At 33.9% G+C, this 18,139-nt stretch overlaps 2 pseudogenes; both read left to right on the top strand.

Moving 5' to 3' along the window:
- The first annotated feature begins 1,425 nt into the window (after positions 1-1,425).
- LOC139040609 (olfactory receptor 5M5-like) lies at positions 1,426-2,357 on the top strand (annotated as a pseudogene).
- A 4,658-nt stretch (positions 2,358-7,015) lies between these two features.
- On the top strand, positions 7,016-7,937 carry LOC139040608 (olfactory receptor 5M3-like; annotated as a pseudogene).
- The last annotated feature ends 10,202 nt before the right edge of the window (positions 7,938-18,139 follow it).

The following is an 18,139-nucleotide window of genomic DNA, read 5'->3' as shown; positions in this document are numbered from 1 at the left end:
TATGGAGAAAATTGTTTGTAATTTAAAATTTGGAGACATTAACACATAATATTTTAATTTATTGTAATATATTTAAAATAATTTGTGATAAATTCAATAAAATGCATACCTTTTATATAAATTATAAGGAAAAAATAAGGAATGCACATTAAACCACCACCTTGCATTAGAAATTATTTCTGTAAATAAGGATGAAATTTACTTTTTTCCTATTTAATCAATTAAGCCAACAGCAAATATTGAAAAGATTCTTCTTTTTAACTGTGATTTGAAATTCCTTCTTCATCCTGTATCAGGTTATGACATGTGTAGATCTATTTGTGGACTTTATACTCAATGACATTGGTCATTTTTCCCAATTGTGTACCAATAACATACTGTCCTGAATATTGCAGTTTTATAGTAGGTCTTGATATCTGATAGGAAACTCCCTACAAAGGAGTGTTCTATGCATAAAACAGGGAAGCAGTTGAAGCAGATGTTAAGAGAATATGCTTAAGATATAATAGATTCTGCTGATAATGGGCCATGAATTCAGATGGCACCTTTAATCTCTTATCTTCATATTATATTAGTCCCTACTCCTCATTTTTCTTGACAGCTATTAACTCTCAGATCTCTGATTTCTCCATGATTTTAGAGCAACCCTTTCAGTGTGTTCCTATGTTCCTAGTCTCAACGTGCTCATCATAATTCTTAATAGTTAGCTATTCAACAAATGCACGGATAACCTTGGCCTCTCTCAATGCTGAACACTTCCCCACCTGCACCAACAGCATGACCACCACTACCATCACCATCACAACAACAACAGCAAATAAGTTAATAAAGCTTCTTGTTGGGTTTCAGACAATGAGTTGAACTTGATGAGATATATAATACATCAGTAGATGACTGAACCAGGAAACATGAGATGAAAGTCTAATAGATAAGTCATATCTTCTCCCTAGCATTCAGCTTCTCAGTGTTCAGAATGAACTTTACCTGTCTTATCTTTGAAGTCCTTTCTAACATTCCATATTCTATGTCTATGCGCAAATGCATGTAGTCAGGAAATCTAAGCATTTAGAATTTATATTGTGATTTCTTCTTTGACATATGTCATCTATTTTTTTTAATTTCCCAAAGTACCAAGATACGTAAATTTATAATTTGTCTTTAGTGTCTCCAACTTAATTGCACAGTGTTATGACAAATACAACCTGAATGAAAATCAAGTGTTGAAAAACTTTTAGACTTGCTTGATGGCATATCTATTCATATCTAATTACGGAAAAGCTGCTGAGATAACATAACTAAAGCCTTTTGGATCCTTTTTATAATATTTAACTTGGTACAATATTTAACCAGAGTTTCAGTGATTAAAAAAACTTTTATCTCTCTCCTTAGATAATCAAATCAATGCCTCACAGATGAGACAAAGAAATGTCCAGAAGAAACTATACTGAAGTGACAGAATTTATTCTCTTGGGCCTAACCAGCAGTGCAGAGTTGCAAGCTGCTTTTCTTGTGTTGTTCCTTGTGGTCTACATAGTCACAGTGATAGGAAACCTGGGCATGATTGTGTTAATCAAAATCGATTCTTGGCCTCACACTCCCAAGTACCTTTTTCTCTCAAGTTTGTCTGTTCTAGATCTGTGTTTCTCCACAAACGTCACTCCCAAAACGCTAGAAAATTTCTTATCAGAGAGGAAGACCATCTAGTATGCAGGTTGTTTGGTTCAGTGCTGTATTGTCATTGCTGCGGTCCTTACCAAGCACTGCATACTGGCAGTCATGGCATATGACAGCTACATGGCCATCTGTAATCCTCTGCTCTACAGTAGCAAGATGTCTAAGAGAGTCTGTGTCTGCCTGGTCATTGTCCCTTATGTCTATGGTCTTCTCCTCAGTGTGATGGAAACCTTGAGGTCCAACAACCTGTCCGTGGCACCAATTAAATGAATCACTTCTACTGTGCTGATCCTCCTCTTATAAAACTGGAATGCTCTGACACCTACAGCAAAGAGTTATCAATGTACATAGAATCTGGCTACAGCAATGTCCAGTCTTTCCTGATTATTCTTACATCCTGCATGTTTACCCTTGTTGCTGTCCTCAGAAGCCATTTTGCAGAGGGAAGGAACAAAACCTTTTTCCACATATAGCTCCCACCTAACATTGGTCACAATCTTCTATGGAACCCTCTTCTCTATGCATTTGAGATGTCCCACAGAGAAGTCTGTAGAGAAGGCAAAGTGGGAGTTGTGTGTTACACCACAGCAATCCCTATGCTGAACCCTATGATCTATGACCTCAGGAACAAGGGTGTGAAACTGGATGAGGCTATATTAGAATACTGTGCATTAGGATGGTGAAGGAAATGGGTGGAAGGTAAAAATGGTAGTAATCTCTTACTTGCATTTGAGTAAACTTCTCTGTGTCTGTTGCTGTCTAGACCCAATTAAACATAAACATTATGATTTATAAAATAATTTCAGTTAAATGACTATCAAACATGGCTTGTTTGCGATTAAAAAAAATGTCCTTGAACATAAATAAACTTTCAGGAAAGCTTAAAACTTAGATACCATGCACCATCAGCCCACATAAAGGAATCTTCTGTATAATTTTGATTTCTAAAACAGCCAGATGCATTTAGAAAACACTTCCCTGAGGGCACTTTTATAATACTTCAAGAAAAAGCTTACTTAGTTGTAATACTGAGCCTTTGGAACGATGTGTATGTGACAAAATATTTTAAAAGAGATTTCATTCAACAAAATTTGTGGAGGCTTTCTCAGGTATCTGAGATTCTCCCATCATCTGTGAAATAAAATGCAATCAATTTCAAGTGTTGGGCAATATTGGAAGTGGATTAGAAAGTCATCATTTGAATGAAGAGTGAAGGTGAGGTATTTTAAAAAGTAGGTTGGAGATTTCTATTCACCAATGGGGTGGAGGTATAACTTCCATCTTTTAGCCTGATACACAGGGTTTTGGAATAAACATTTGCTTAGACTCACTTGCAAGGACATTTGAGGATATAATTAAGTTTTGGATAAATAAATAGATAACTGCATGTCAATATCTGTAGATGATCACACCAAGGTCAAGAATTGTCCTGTTTTCCAATGTCTTGGAGTATATTTATCCCCTAGAACTCAGGCACAGCCCTGTGGAAAGGAGGACGAGGAATTACTCAAATTAAATTTCTTCCACTTTGAAAAATAGAACATCAAAATAGTAACTAAGTTCAATCAGAAGAATAAATTTGCATGCTTCATAATGTAGAGATTGTGAACTGAAAATTATACCCACCACCTTTGCAAACAATTATCTAAGTCAATACAAATTAAAATCAAATTTGTCAAACATGTTAATTTATTTTCACTTCTGAATGGGTAGAAACCATAAACATGAGGAGGATAGCTATTAGAAATCATCTGATATTGGTAAAAATCATTAAGGGATTTTTTTTACGATGTTAAAAAATAGAAAAAACAACATAAGCAACAATAATACAAAGCTATAAATCTCAATCTGGAAATTAGGTTTTATTTTAGAGAAGTATATTAATTCTTTCAGACAAGGAGAAGTCCATTTGGGGCTGTTCAGTGATGTGTGTATACGACATGCACCCTCTTTTTTTTTTTTTTACAACACTTTCTTATTGAAAAATGGAAGAAAATTGCTTCATTAATGCAAAGAATTGTGCTCATGAAGTACAGAATATTTGAAACGTGTTGTGACACATGCAATATTGACATGATTATTATTACAGAGGAAACTGAAACCTTCTTCCTCCTCCCCAATAAAGACAATGCGACTGCCAGGATAGACAAAACATTTTAAAACAGGAAGACCGAAAAATCCCAAGTCCTTCTGGTCTTTTTATTTTATTCATTTATTCTAAAAGTTCTAATCCTGCTGAGAACTTTTCGCTGTTGAGATTCATTTTCCATTATAAATGATGCAACATGTAGCATTTTAACGACCTCTTCAGGTTTCTGTCTATATTCTCCAGGGAGAAGGCCCCTAGTGGGAAATCCAACCTTTACAAATCCTTCAGAATTATCCATTGATGATGACAGATGAGATGTTTCCAAGAACATTTTGTCTTCACGGACTGGTAGGTTCATGCACAGGGAGAATCTATGTGTTTTTATAAAATCAGTCTGAAGTGTTAGCCTTCTGGATTGTCCTTGTGGTTCTCAGTAGGGAGAGAATGTTCTGGAAAAGATTATTAGGAAGTGAGATTAGAGAGGCTTCACTGTGGCAATGAGTGTCTGTTGTGGATAGAGCCTTTGGCCTGATGGTCTCGTCTAAGAACTGCAATCAGGCAGTGGCAGAAACGTATACCACTTTACCTAACAAACAATTGGAATCCTCCCCATAAAGTGTCACTAAGTGGTAATCAAATAATTGTATTTCCATTTTCTCTGCTAAAGACATTTTCTCTTTAGTACTAGTGTCATTCTCAATTTCTCTTGCTCTATCTCCCTCTCCGTCTCTCTCTCGTACACATATACAAAGTCATTGAGTCAAACTTTTATAAAGTACTAGCATCTATACAATACCAACAATATGTGTTCAAGCACAATTATTGACAAGCCCATTTATCCTCAAGACTTTAGCAAATGACAATGTACTTCTTAGAAACCACCAGGACCTTTCATCATTCTTCCTTCTACATCCTAAATGGTTGGAGTTTAACATGGAGACAGCCTAGGAGAACAGCTTGACTCTGTATATGATTTTCTAGAATTCTCTGTCCTTTTATAAATAGCACTCCGAAGATCTCTGTAAGACGATGACGCTTAAATAACAGGCCCAGAGATTTCCTAGAGTAATTATCTTGGTTTGTTTAGGACTGAGGTGTTTCCCAGGATGCAAAACTTCCCTTCCTAACCAGGAAATTCCTGGGCAAACTGGTTGGTAGTTGTACACCCCACATAGATCCCACCACAGTCTGAGGTGGTGGCAAACATTGATGGATTTCATTGTGATGTCAATGGTTTGAATCTCATGCTGCTAAACAACTACTTCACTAAACAACTACTAAAATTTGAGGCCTTATCAGCGCTGTAGACTCAGCTCACATGGCTTCACTTACTCACTTGACTCCTCACTTAAGTGCTTGAAGCCTAATACCATTTACCTTTCTCTTCTATTTCTTGACTATATTTGCCGTAAGTGAAAAAGCAGCAGTTAAAAATATTTTCATTACATATAAGGTTTATTATTCATCAAAACATAAATACATTGTAAAAATTATGTTTTAAGAGTGCCTAAATAGAATACCTGACAACATAAACAGATTTCTTGCCTAAGTGTGTGTAAAATGGCTATCTGTTTGCAAGAAGGCAAAAGAATCCTGCAGAGGATCTTACATCTCCCTGCAGAGCCAAGAGGATATAGAGTTGGCAATACCCTGTATTTCTCTCTTTTGAAAATTCATCATGGAGTGAGATCACGCTTCTTTGTACTTGGGATTTAGCAGAGGCAACCTAGACTGTAGGGATGGATGAAAGTCATCTATTATTTTTCCAATCTCCCTTTGATTTCTATAACATAAATTTTAATCAGGAAATGAGTAGTGAATATAATAATAAAATAGATATGACAGGAAAATTAAGCTAGGGGAAAATCCTAGGGAATAAGCAGACATCAGATAATAATGAGCAGGAAAAGTTGTGTTTCTTTGTAGACGAAAACCAGGTTGGTTGGAACAGTTTATTACGGATAAAAGGAGAACCAATGATTTTTCTGTAAAGTATTAACTACGTAAGTTAGTGAATGAATGAATGAAAAAATAAAGAAAGAAATAAGTATGAAAGTGATGATGATGATGTTTTTCTAACTTGTACTTTGGTGGCAAATGCAGGACAGTTTTATGAAGAGCCATCAGTTGTCCTTTGGCCCATCAATAAAAGGAACATAAGTAGAACATTACAGCTGGCAAATTAGCTCAAAATATTTAAACTATTAGAATGTGCTAGATAGTATCCAGAATCTAGACAGCTAGCCATAGATACAGTCAATAAATAAAAATAGCTGCCTATGCAACCCCTCAAAATTTTTTCTTATCTTTCTGGTTCATTGTAGAAATTTTATTAATTAAAGCTTAAATATTTATGGACTAATAATATAGACTTTCACTCAGTATTTTTTGCTCTTATTTCATTCAAAAGTCTAAGACAGAAGTAAAGGAAATAAGAGACTATCATATAATTTATTAATGCTTCAAGACCCAAAGGAGGAGAAGATTCTAAAAAGAGGAGACGACATTTGAATTTATTCTTGTTAGACTTGCTTGCATTGTGGACAATGGCTGGCGAGAATTCAATTCTTTTTTAGGTTAATTTTCAAAATGTTAAAATTGTTAAATCAATGTGATGTTTGACGTGGTTTTTCCTTTCTTTTTTGCTGATAAGAATAATTAGTTTATTAAAGCATTTTATACAATTTTATTAAGCCATTTTTAATACTTATTATCTCAAATTTACAAAATTAATAAATGGAGGTATCATTTAACTTTCCAATTACAGAATGGCATTTCTTTGTCTGTGGCTTTGATTAAACTTCTAATATATTGTAGACCTTCTAAACTCTACAAATATAGTGAATATAAAATATATATGCACATTCTAAAAGTAGGGGCCAGTGGTAAAAGGTCTTTCCTTTTTCAGGAGATAATAAGAACAAAAATTCTCCCTGTGAATTTTTTGTTTGTAGACAAGTCAATCTACACACAATAAGTTCTGTCACTATTCATCTGTAATTTTACATTATTTTACCAATTTCTCAATAGAGAATATCTCATGTACATACACACACATAAGAGAAAGATATACTGCTAAGAAAAGATCCATGAGAAAAAAGAGAATAAAGAAAAATAGCAGAGGAATGGTAAGAGAATGGGTTAGGAAAAGATAATGTAAATGAAGAATGCTATATTTGGTATGTGTATTCTCTGATTTCTATTTATTTTATTAGATAAAAGTGCATCTCTGCCTGGATCAGCTTTAAGAAAATGCCCAATTTTAATGATCTTACAGAATTGATTCTTTTGGGATTAACTAGTCATCCTGAATTGCAACTCCTCCTCTTTGTGGTTTTCTTACTGGTCTACATTATCACCCTAATTAGGAACATTGATATGATCGTATTAATCAGGATCAGACCTCAGCTTAACAGCCTCATGTATTTTTCCTCAGTCTACTGTTTTTTGCAGATGTGTGGTTCTCCTCTAATGCCATTCCTAAAATGTTGGACAATTTGGTATCTGAGACCAAAACCATTTCCTACCTTGGTTGTACGGTGCAGTGTTTTTTCTTCATTGCCTTTGTCCCTGTAGAAGTCTTCATCCTTGCTGTGATGGCTTTTGATAGATGCATGGCGATTGGCAACCCTCTGCTCTATGGCAGCAGAAAGTCAAGGACTGACTGTATTTGATTGATCTCTTTCCCTTACATATATGGCTTCTTCTATATGGAGTTTGATCTCCACATTGTGGACCCATGGTTTGTACTTCTGTGGAAACACTGAGTTCAATCATTTCTACTCTCATCAAAACGGCCTATGCAGGAAGCTTCATTAAAGAATACACCATGTGCACATTGGCAGGTCTCAACTTCTCTTATGCTTTATTAGTCATTATCATCTCCTGCATACTTATGCTTATTGCCATCCTAAGAATTCGTTCAGCAGAAGAAAGAAAGAAAGCCGTCTCCGTGTGTGAATCCCACTTGACAGCTGTCACCATAGTTTATGGAATTCTCTTCTTCATGTATCTCTGAAGTCCAACAGAAGAATCTACAGAATAGGAAAAAATGGTGGTTGTGTTTTACACCACAGTAACTCCTATGTTGAATCCTATGATATACAGTCTCAGGAACAAAGATGTAAAGGAAGCCATGAGCAAAGCAATCAGTAGAACATTTTTGACTAAATAAAATAGAAAATTAAAATGCATAAGGAGACTTATAGTTCAGTAGAAGGAGTGGAAATTAACCATTTCTTTTGAATAATTTTGAGGAAATTTGTTATGCTTTCAATGAATAAATAATAATAATACACAATCAACAAGGAAAAATGGTGTAAAGTCATGATATAAAGATAAGAGAAGCATATTGTAAAGAAAACTCTCTGGGTCTATGAAATCTGATATGATGAAAACATGTGGATGATATCATCTACTGTTTTTGCCTTCCACACAATGTGAAATTCAGTAGGTTACTTTGTAAGTGGGAAAGTTTTTTCAAGGCTCTTCCACATTTCACAAGTCTGCACTTTCAATTCTGATTTTAAAAGAACTGTTAGGTTCTCTTTACCTAGAATCAGTGATGGCTCAGAATTATGTGTTATTGTTTTCAAATGCTTAAATGGAATACAATTTCACCATAAGTCACTGTTATAGTTGTAGACAACATCTCTGACAATGGTATATTTTATGAAGAATGTCTTTTAAACTTTATGTAAGCAATGTTAATTAGTTTAACTATATAGTAGATGAGTTTACATTTTCAAATGTATATTAGTCAGTTAAATAAACTTCATTTACATGTGAACATAATTACAATTCCATGGTATCCATTTAAGATATTATTTATGTCTTATCTTATAATGACTATCAGAAAGTGGTAACATAATCTCATTGGCACGTGGAATTTAGAATGTGTTTCCATAAATATTTATCAACAAGTTATTTTTAGAAAATTTGGGGGGATGTAGAAATATATTTATTATTTTTTGTCTTCTTTATGCTTTTTTTAAAGTATGTTTTGGGGGGTTGATTGTAGTAGAAACCAATTTATCCCTTCGTAGTTCTAGCACACACATTTGCAACTTGTGATATATGTCATATTTGACTTTAAAATTATTGCATTATCGTTGATATATAACAGATGTCTTATCCTCTGTTATTTTACAATATTGCTGCCTCATTATCAAAATGCTTTTATTTGAAAGAGGAAAAATTTCAGGACACAAAAACCTGAGTTTGATTATGAATGCACAAAATCAATAACCTTTCCTGTCAGGATTCAAATCTTGTTTATGTTATTTTATTTATCAATATTCTATCAGGATATTTAAAAAATATGGCTAGATTTTTCACTAGGAATGCATAATTATGCATTCATTTTATATGCATGCATGCACATGAATATGTACATGCCTATATATCTGTGTGTCTGTATATTTGTGTTTATATCTATGTATGTTTATTTTTTTCAGCATAGTCAGCTTGATCAGTACTTTCCAGAACTTTCTATTTAGGAATTTCCCTTATGACCAAACTACTTCTTATGTAAAATTACCAGCATGATTACGTCTTTCATAATATTGTATATTATGATATACTATCTTTATGTAGTATATTTTTTCCCCTTCTACTACATTTAAGTTTATAACTCTAACCTCTCTACTTCACCTACAACAGAACTGGTTTCTCTATTTAACTATATCCTCACCATAAATTGTAAAACTTAGTCAATTTGAAAGTAAGAACATGTCCTCATTATTATAATTTAAATATGCCTGAGTACTAGTGAAGTCAGACATTAGAATATATTCTTTGGGCATAGGAATTATTTTAATTTGTTTCGGTTTGTCTATTTTTCTATTGGGGAATTCATTTTTTTGAAATAAGTATTTGTTAATAACTGTGTATTTCAAGAATATTTTCTCACTGTACATTAAGTTCCATGAGAGAAGAAATCATTTCTGTCTTGATCATCACTTTAATACCAGTATCATAAATTCTGTGCATAGTGGGAGCTTATTAAATATTTGTTAATTACATCAATGAATTGACTATTATATATGCCACATATTTTTTTAAAAACTGTTGCTTATTTTCTAAGTTAGCTTATGATGTTTTAAAATATATTTATATCCTAAAGGATGATAAAGTCAGATAAACTAAAATTTGTCTTGATAGTTTCTTCACTAGTGTTATAATAAAAAGATCCTTTTTCAAATATAAGGTGGTAGAGTATTTTATGTTGTCCTCAAATCCAATCTTCTCGTCTTTTTTCAGTAAAAACAAAACAAAACAAACAAACAAACTAGACATGTTTCTCAGGTGCCCTTGCATTCTTTGTGGCCAGGTGTCTAAGGTGTGTCTGAGGGCATATGAGCGGCAGTACTGTATACCATGTCCATGCCTGGCCATAAAATTGTCCCGTGGTTCATTGTTTATTTTATCTTTCTTGGTTTTTTTTGTCTGTTCACCAATTGCAAACAAAAGTCTGTGAGGCCCCAGGAGATGGTGGGGAGTCACAGGAAAAGTTTGGCTCACTGATTCACTGTAAGGAAGGTCTCATGCCAAGATCTTCGTTTACCTGTTAAATGAGTAAGAAATAAACTTCTTCAGTGCTAAGCCAACAAGATTTCAGAAATTGTTATGGCCACTAGCATTCTTTTAACTAATATGATCAGACTGCCTAACCATTCACATAAAAGTTCATGTAATGCATACATGTTTAAAATATTTACACTTAATTTTAATCATTTAGAATTTATTTTTGTATGTGGTCTGAGGCAAAAATCTAACACTAATTTTCATAAAACATTAACCACCCTTGTGTATTTAATAATCTATCTTCCCTCACTAATTTTAGAATTTCAATAATATTATACATACACTAGTTTATATTTCCTTTGTTATATTTCTCAGCATTCTAACCTATTGTTTCATTCATTCATTCATCTAACTGAGTGAGTAACTCATTAGCTGAGTGCCTATTATGTCCTAGGTACTGTTTTAGTCATTTGTTGTTAAAGAACAAAACAGAAAAAGAAATCCTTGATCTCATGAGGCTTATATTCCAGTGATGTGAGATATACACAAACAATCATCACAATACATAAGGAAATCATATGATATGTCAGTGATCCTATACAAAATCTGGAAAAAAATTATTGTAGGATATAGGAGCAAAGGAGTGTCTCTGGCATAGGCGTGAGAATGAGGGTAGATTTTATCGAGATGGTGAGAATTAAGCAAAAATCTCATAAAGGTGGTTTAGAGATTAGCCTTGCAGGTGCTTGAGGAGTGGTGTTCTAGGCAGATGGAATAGCCAGTGGAAAGGCTTTACAAAAATTTCAAGGTTTCCAACCTAAAGCATTGTCACTATGGCCTTGGACAATGAAAAAAAAAATAATGGGATATGATATCAGAGGCACACTGAGGGATAAGTGGCCAATTATTTAAGATTGTTTCAGCCACTGGATGGTTTCTACTCAGAAAAATGGGAAGCTGTGGGAAGGTTGCAAGCTAAGCAGCAACATGAAATTAATGCTGTTTTAAAAAGATCAGCTCAGTTTTTGAGTTTAGAATGGAGTATAGAGTGGGAGAAAGTTATATAACTCAGGCGAGAAAGATGGTTGCTAAGACTTAGGTATAGCAGTAAAGGCTGTAAGAGGTCCTCAGATTCTGAAAATATTTTCAATATAGAGCTCTTTCTCCAAAAGGTAGAGTTGTTTGGAGGTGGCAGTCCACCACAAATTCCCATCACTCTTGTATCTAGGAACCACCATGTGAATAGCTCCCACCAATGCAATGCAAGTATATTTTATATGTGAAACTTCTAGACTGAGGTATTTACAAAGTATAGATGGTTTCCTTATCCTTTCTCCAACATGTGACAACAGGAGATAGATGCTCAAGGGACTTAGTGAACTGCATATTGTTGGAGACAGAGGACTTAACAGTTTGAGACCCTAAAAGAAAGCATGAAACAAAACCCTTCCAGGATCTGGAGTACCTGTTAATAAATCTTGTGAGTGAGAAACAAAATTCGTAATAGTATATATTTTAATACTTCTCTTTTTGTTGATTATTGTAGCTAGTAATTCCCCACACCAGATCTTCAAGAACTATACCTTTGATTTTTTTTAATTAACCCTACTGTTTTCTGTTGTCAGTTGCTGCTTTTATGTTTATGAACCTAATTTTTTCTATTTTTATATTTATTTCTTAACATTTGGAGTTAAACCCTTGATTGATCACTTTATATTTTATCTTATTTAATAATCCTAAATATTTGAGATTACATTTCAGATATGAACCATAGTATATATTTTGAAATGCATAATTCCTAACATGAAACGCTTTAAATTTAAATTTTAGTTTTGCTTTCTCTTTAGATCCAATAGTTATATAAGTGCATATTTTAGTTTATAAATTGTTTTAATAATTTAATATTAATTTAAAAATGTTTGTGGTTTAAAAAAATCCTTGTACTCATTCATATCTTTCAGGTATTATGCTGGTTCTTTTGTGCTTTGCCAACATGAATTTTGGAAAGTATTCAATGGTTGCTCATAGCTTCTTACACTGAGAACCACATTTGTAATCTAAAGGTCAGAGGAATCACTTAAGGCTATTTAGTGTCTTATAGAGGTTTGCCTTAAAAATGAAACCTAACACAACATTTGCATGGATAAAAAATAATTAATTTGCACTTGAAATTAATTTTGGGTTCAGAGAACTATAGGTTACCTTTAAGATCTTGGGTCCAGGACTCCCGAGGGTAATAAACTCCTGGTTCCAGGTCACACAATTATTCTTTCAACATCCACACAGAACTCTAATTTACACATACTTACCCCATACTCTTAAATTCCAAAATACGGTTTCATTGTAAGTCAGGAGGTGCTCAACCCTATTCTACAAAGTGTCTAAGTGATACTTAGTTATGTGCCTCTCCAACCTATGCAGTTCACCTATGGAAAACCATTTAACCATTTATTTATTCAACAAATATTTCTTGAACATCTATCATGTGCCCAGTATCATTACAGGTGCTGGAGAAGGGCCAACAGCAAGGCAATTGATGTCCTTCTAATAAAAATTTCATTGCAATGGAAGAAGAATGAATTTGGGGCGAACTAGCAAACTCTTGTTGTAGGAACTGAAGGAGGCCCAGTGTGAGTGTAGCATCCTGGTCAGGCCAGAAGAGGGAAAACAAATTGAGGAGTGGATATAAATTGTCAAACCACTCAATTAAAATGATCAAGTGCATGTACTGCTGTAATTATACACATTTTTGGGGGGTATAATAAGAACGTATTTTTGTTCCCTGACCTTAAAGACCATTTTAGAATATGTCGTGTACATCCGTCACATAGTGTAAATAATACCCCTTTTGGGTCAGGAATTGAGATTTCTGGTTGGCCCTGTTAACAGTTACTTCTTGGGCATTAGGATTAGAAGATTACCAGTACAAACGCTGGAATCAGGAATCTAGTCCCTGATTCATTAAAAGTGTGACCTTGAGCAAGTCACTGAACCTCTCTAAGACTCTATGCTTCTTGTCTTTAAAGTGAGAATAGCAATATTTACCTCAGGAAGTAATTATGAGAATTAAATTTGCATAGTGTCTGGCATATACTAACTTCAATAAATGCTTTGTTGTCATTATTATTTAATTTTGCGGTTTTCCTTATTTATGAAATGAGGGAGTTTTTATTTATAAAATAGGTGAGGGAGTTCCTGTTTTGATTCGCTGTAATTTTAATCATAGGGGATACTGTTTCCCTTTTCACTGGAAAAGCTAAGTGGCACAGAATGTGAAGTACAGAACACAGGATTGTCTCGTGCAGGTGGAGTAACACCATCACCACGTTTAGTGTGATGCAAATCCAAAGCAAATTTCCATATTTGATCCCAGGACACAATCAAAATAACTCAAGTTTTGGGAAAATAAAATTGTGCAAATCTGTTATTAAAAAAACAAAACTCAACTGTCGACTCTTTCTCTAGAGACTTACTACTCCCAGGGTCGTGTCTAGGGGAAGCTTCTTAATTGCCTCCTTTTCCTAAGGTAAACATTTAAAGGAAACTTCCATTGCGGACTTCCAGTTTCTCTTTTTCTGTTATATGTTGTTTACCATCACTTATATAGCATTCATTTTTCAATTCTGCATGCTTACTTGGAATAGTTCTCTTCATTCTGAGGTTCACATAAAAATACATCTTATCTGGAACTATCAGGTGAAACATGTTTCTTAGATTTTTTTTTTTATTCTTTATTAGTTACCAGTAATTAACATTAATTATTCCATATATGTTATCTGTGTGTGTAGGTGTGTATTTGTGTATGTGAAGCAGAGAGAGACAGAGAGAGAGAGAAAGAGAGAGAAATTTTCTATAGATATTTGATTATTTGGTTATTACAAATTATTAAATCAAACTACAATTTCCAGGAGTGCACTTAATAATAATTATGCCTTGTATATTTATGTGTTAATGTGTAATATCTATTTTCATTAAAAAACACACAATGAAATTAATACTGTTATTACGGTTCCATCATATTAAGGCATAATAAAATTAAAGACAAAACAGAACAAAAACAAAACCTGCCCAAGTTCATAAAATAAGTCATGGAGCCAATATCCAACCAAGGTCTGAAATAAAAACAGAATTCTTTCACTGGACTATTTAATATTTCCTCATGCCTAGTCTGGGGGAAAAATCCACATTTATTGGTAATTTAATTTGAAATACAGAGGGATACGATATGGGAAGTTTGCGTATATATTTTTCCTTTTAGATGGTGAGGAAATTCCTCTAAGTGTTTATGAGGTCCCCAAACCCTCTGCTTTTTTCCAGACCTCATACCCTCTAAGATCAGACCTAAATATTCCACTTTCTGCTTGAGTCCACCATCACTCCCTGTTACCTGGCTAACCACCACTCAGGTTTTCATGTATTTAGCTTCTGTGAAGTACTAACACCACCATCTTTTATATCTTTTTTTGTGCTGAGCCAGCCTTGATACTGTGCAATCAGATCTGACTTTCCAAATAAGAATTCCTCTGTTGCCAATTTCTGAAAAATGCATAAAAGTGAAAAACACAGGCAGCTGCAGCCATATTCTGTTGATTCAAATATAAGTATGATCTGTTGACATGTTTGTGATCTCTTTTCAGGTGCAGAATCTCTCTTCATTTTTGCATTTCCTCTATTATCTATGATGGTGTCTAAAATACATATTTTATTAATTTTTGTTTGTATATGAACCTGTCAGACTTTAAAAATACAATGTTTTCTTGTTTAGGGAATTCATGTGTCTCAAAAGTTAATACATTTTTTTAATAAACTAGCATTGCTTAGGCAGTTTATCTGTGACCTATTTTTCTTGTCCCTGTTCCTGTGGACTGCACACGCTCAAGCAGCCCACAATAATGTTTCAGAAAAGCCAGGGCAAATGCGCAAAACACATTTCGCCTCCTTTCCAGAACTTTGATGAGTATATCTTAAGCTGAGAGCATAGTAACACACACTACAGATTATATATCCAACAGAGAAGGAGAATATTTTATCAAGTTATTTTCCTGCTTGGTATATTTTTTTGTTTACTTTTTCCCAAGAAAATTAAAACAATTTTTTGAGGGTGAAAGATAAGGCTTAACAACCAGTTTCTAATTTTTGTGGACTTCAATGTTTAAAACTTCGTTTAAAATTGTTTATGTTTATATCACAAAGATTTCACAGAAGTTCAAATGAGAAAAGAAATGTTACACTTTTGCGTATTTATCCAAAGAACGTGACAATGCTAATTCAAAAAGATGTATGCACCCCTATGTTCATTACAGCATTATTCACAATAGCCAAGAATTGGAAATATCTTAAGTGCCCATTGCCAGATGAATGGATAAAGATGTTGTGATATATGCATAATGGAATACTACTCAAACACAAAAAGATGAAATCTTGCCATTTGTAACAACATGGATGGATTTGAGGATGTTATGCTAAGTGAAATAAGTCAGATGGAGTAAACCAAATACCATTTGATTTCACTCATATGTGGAAGATAAAATAGCAAAGATAAGAGTTATAAAGATAAAAAAACAAAAACAAACCAACGCATACATACAAAGAGGCAATTGGTGGTTACCAGAGGACAAGGGATGTTGAGAGAGGGTGAAAGGGGTAAACAAGCTTATTTGTATGGGGATGGAGGGCAATTATTTTTTTTGACGGGGGAACAAGATGCAGTCTATACAGAACTTGAAATATAATGATATACACCTGAAACTTATATAATGTTATAAACCAATGTTACTTCAATAGAAAAATTAGGAAGAATTGAGTCATCACAGGTGGTATATGCATGCACAGCAGCAGTTTGTAATACATTTACTTTACACTGTTGAGAGCAAAGCAGCACCATCTATCATATTCACTTAATTGCTGGTCATAATGCAACTGATTTATAATTTTATTTGCATTTGTATTCATTTTTTAGCTTTATGAAAGTTGCATTAGTGCCACACGTGATTACTGCATATATTTGAGGATAATAAATAAAGCCAAATTAAAAGAGACTTTCATATTACTACTTTTCACCCTGTGATTTCACATTTTTATTTCTAAGAGACTCACAAATATATTCCTTTAAAATGGCAATTTTAATTTTGTAAGATGAATGATTCATTCGTAGATAAAGAGTTTTGGTCAATTTTTAAATACACATGCTATGATATGAATGGTGAGCTCAACAATAACACAGTGATTGCTATTGATTTTTACTTTAATATAATTTTATTCATAGTATAATTTTCATTTTTATTCGTTTATTTTTTTTTTTTTTTGAGGAAGGTTAGCCCTGGGCTAACATCTGCTGCCAATCCTCCTCTTTTTGCTGAGGAAGCCTGGCCCTGAGCTAACATCTGTGCCCATCTTCCTCTATTTTATATATGGGACACCTACCACAGCATGGCATGCCGAGCAATGCCATGTCCCCAGCCGGGACTGAACCGGCAAACCCTGGGCAGCCAAAGTGGAACGTGTGAACTTAACCGCTGCGCCACCAGGCCGGCCTGACTTTAATATAATTTTAGAAAAACTTCTACTTTATGCATAATAGATTGATGCTCACCTACAACTCAATGTGATCCCATGTATTCTCAAAGCTTAATTTATCTCTAATATCTGTGTATGCTTAAATCCAAATGGTCATGTTAAATTGACTATTGAAATACTCTTTGAAGGGAGAATGAAGCTCATAAAGGTAACAAGAAACTGTGGGACTGGGACGGATGGGGACAAGATAGTGAGATTATCCAGAATGGTGGTTCTCTTTACATCATGAAACAAAGGATTGTATTTTATTTATAAATTTTTTCATATGTGGCCAAATTACTTTACTGAAATATAATTGACATATATCCTTGTGTTAGTTTCAGTTGTACAACATAATGATTGAATATTTGTATATGAGGTGAAATGATCACTACAGTAAGTCCAGTTAATAACAGTCCCCATACATAGTTAAAGATTTTTTTCTTGTGATGAGGACTTTTAAGATCTACTCTCAGCACCTTTCAAATATGCAATATATTATTAACTATAGTCACCATACTGTATATGATATCCTTGTGATTTATTGATTTGAGAACTGGAAGTGTGTACTTTTTGACTGCTTTCACCCATTTTGTCTACCGCCCAACCCCAGCCTCTGTCCACCACCAATCTGTTCTCCCTACCTATGAACTTACTTTTTTTAAGATTCCTCATATAAGTGAGACCGTCCTGTATCTTTCTCTGTTTGACTTATTTCAAGTAGCATAATGCCCTCAATGCCCATCCATGTTGTTGCAAATAGCAAGATTTCATCTTTTTTTGGCTGAGTAATGTCCCATTGTATATGTATATATATGCCACAACGTTTTCCATTCACCCTTTAGTGGACATTTAGTTTGTTTCCATGTCGTGGCTATTGTAGATAATGCTGCAATGAACATTGGGGTGCATATAACTTTTTGAATTAGTGTTTTTCTTTTCTTAGGATAAGAAAGTGGAATTGCTGGATCATATAAAAGGTCTATTTTTAATTTTTTTCAGGAATTTCCATACCGTTTTCCATGGTGGTTATACCAATTTACACTAATTTATATCCCCATTAACAGTGCACGAGTCCACTTTTCTCCACATCCTCACCAACACTTGTTATTTCTCATCTTTTTGATAATATCCATTCTAACAGGTGTGAGGTGATATGTCACTGTGTTTTTGATTGGCATTTCCCTGATGATATTTGATATTGAGCACTTTTTCTTGTATCCATTAGTCACTTGTAGGTTTTCTTTGGAAAAATGTCTATTCAGATCCTCTGTTCATTTTTTTAAATTGGATTGC

Source organism: Equus asinus, chromosome 17 (genome assembly GCF_041296235.1).
Source record: "Equus asinus isolate D_3611 breed Donkey chromosome 17, EquAss-T2T_v2, whole genome shotgun sequence".
NCBI lineage: Eukaryota > Metazoa > Chordata > Mammalia > Perissodactyla > Equidae > Equus > Equus asinus.
This window is presented reverse-complemented; position numbering and strand designations above follow the sequence as displayed.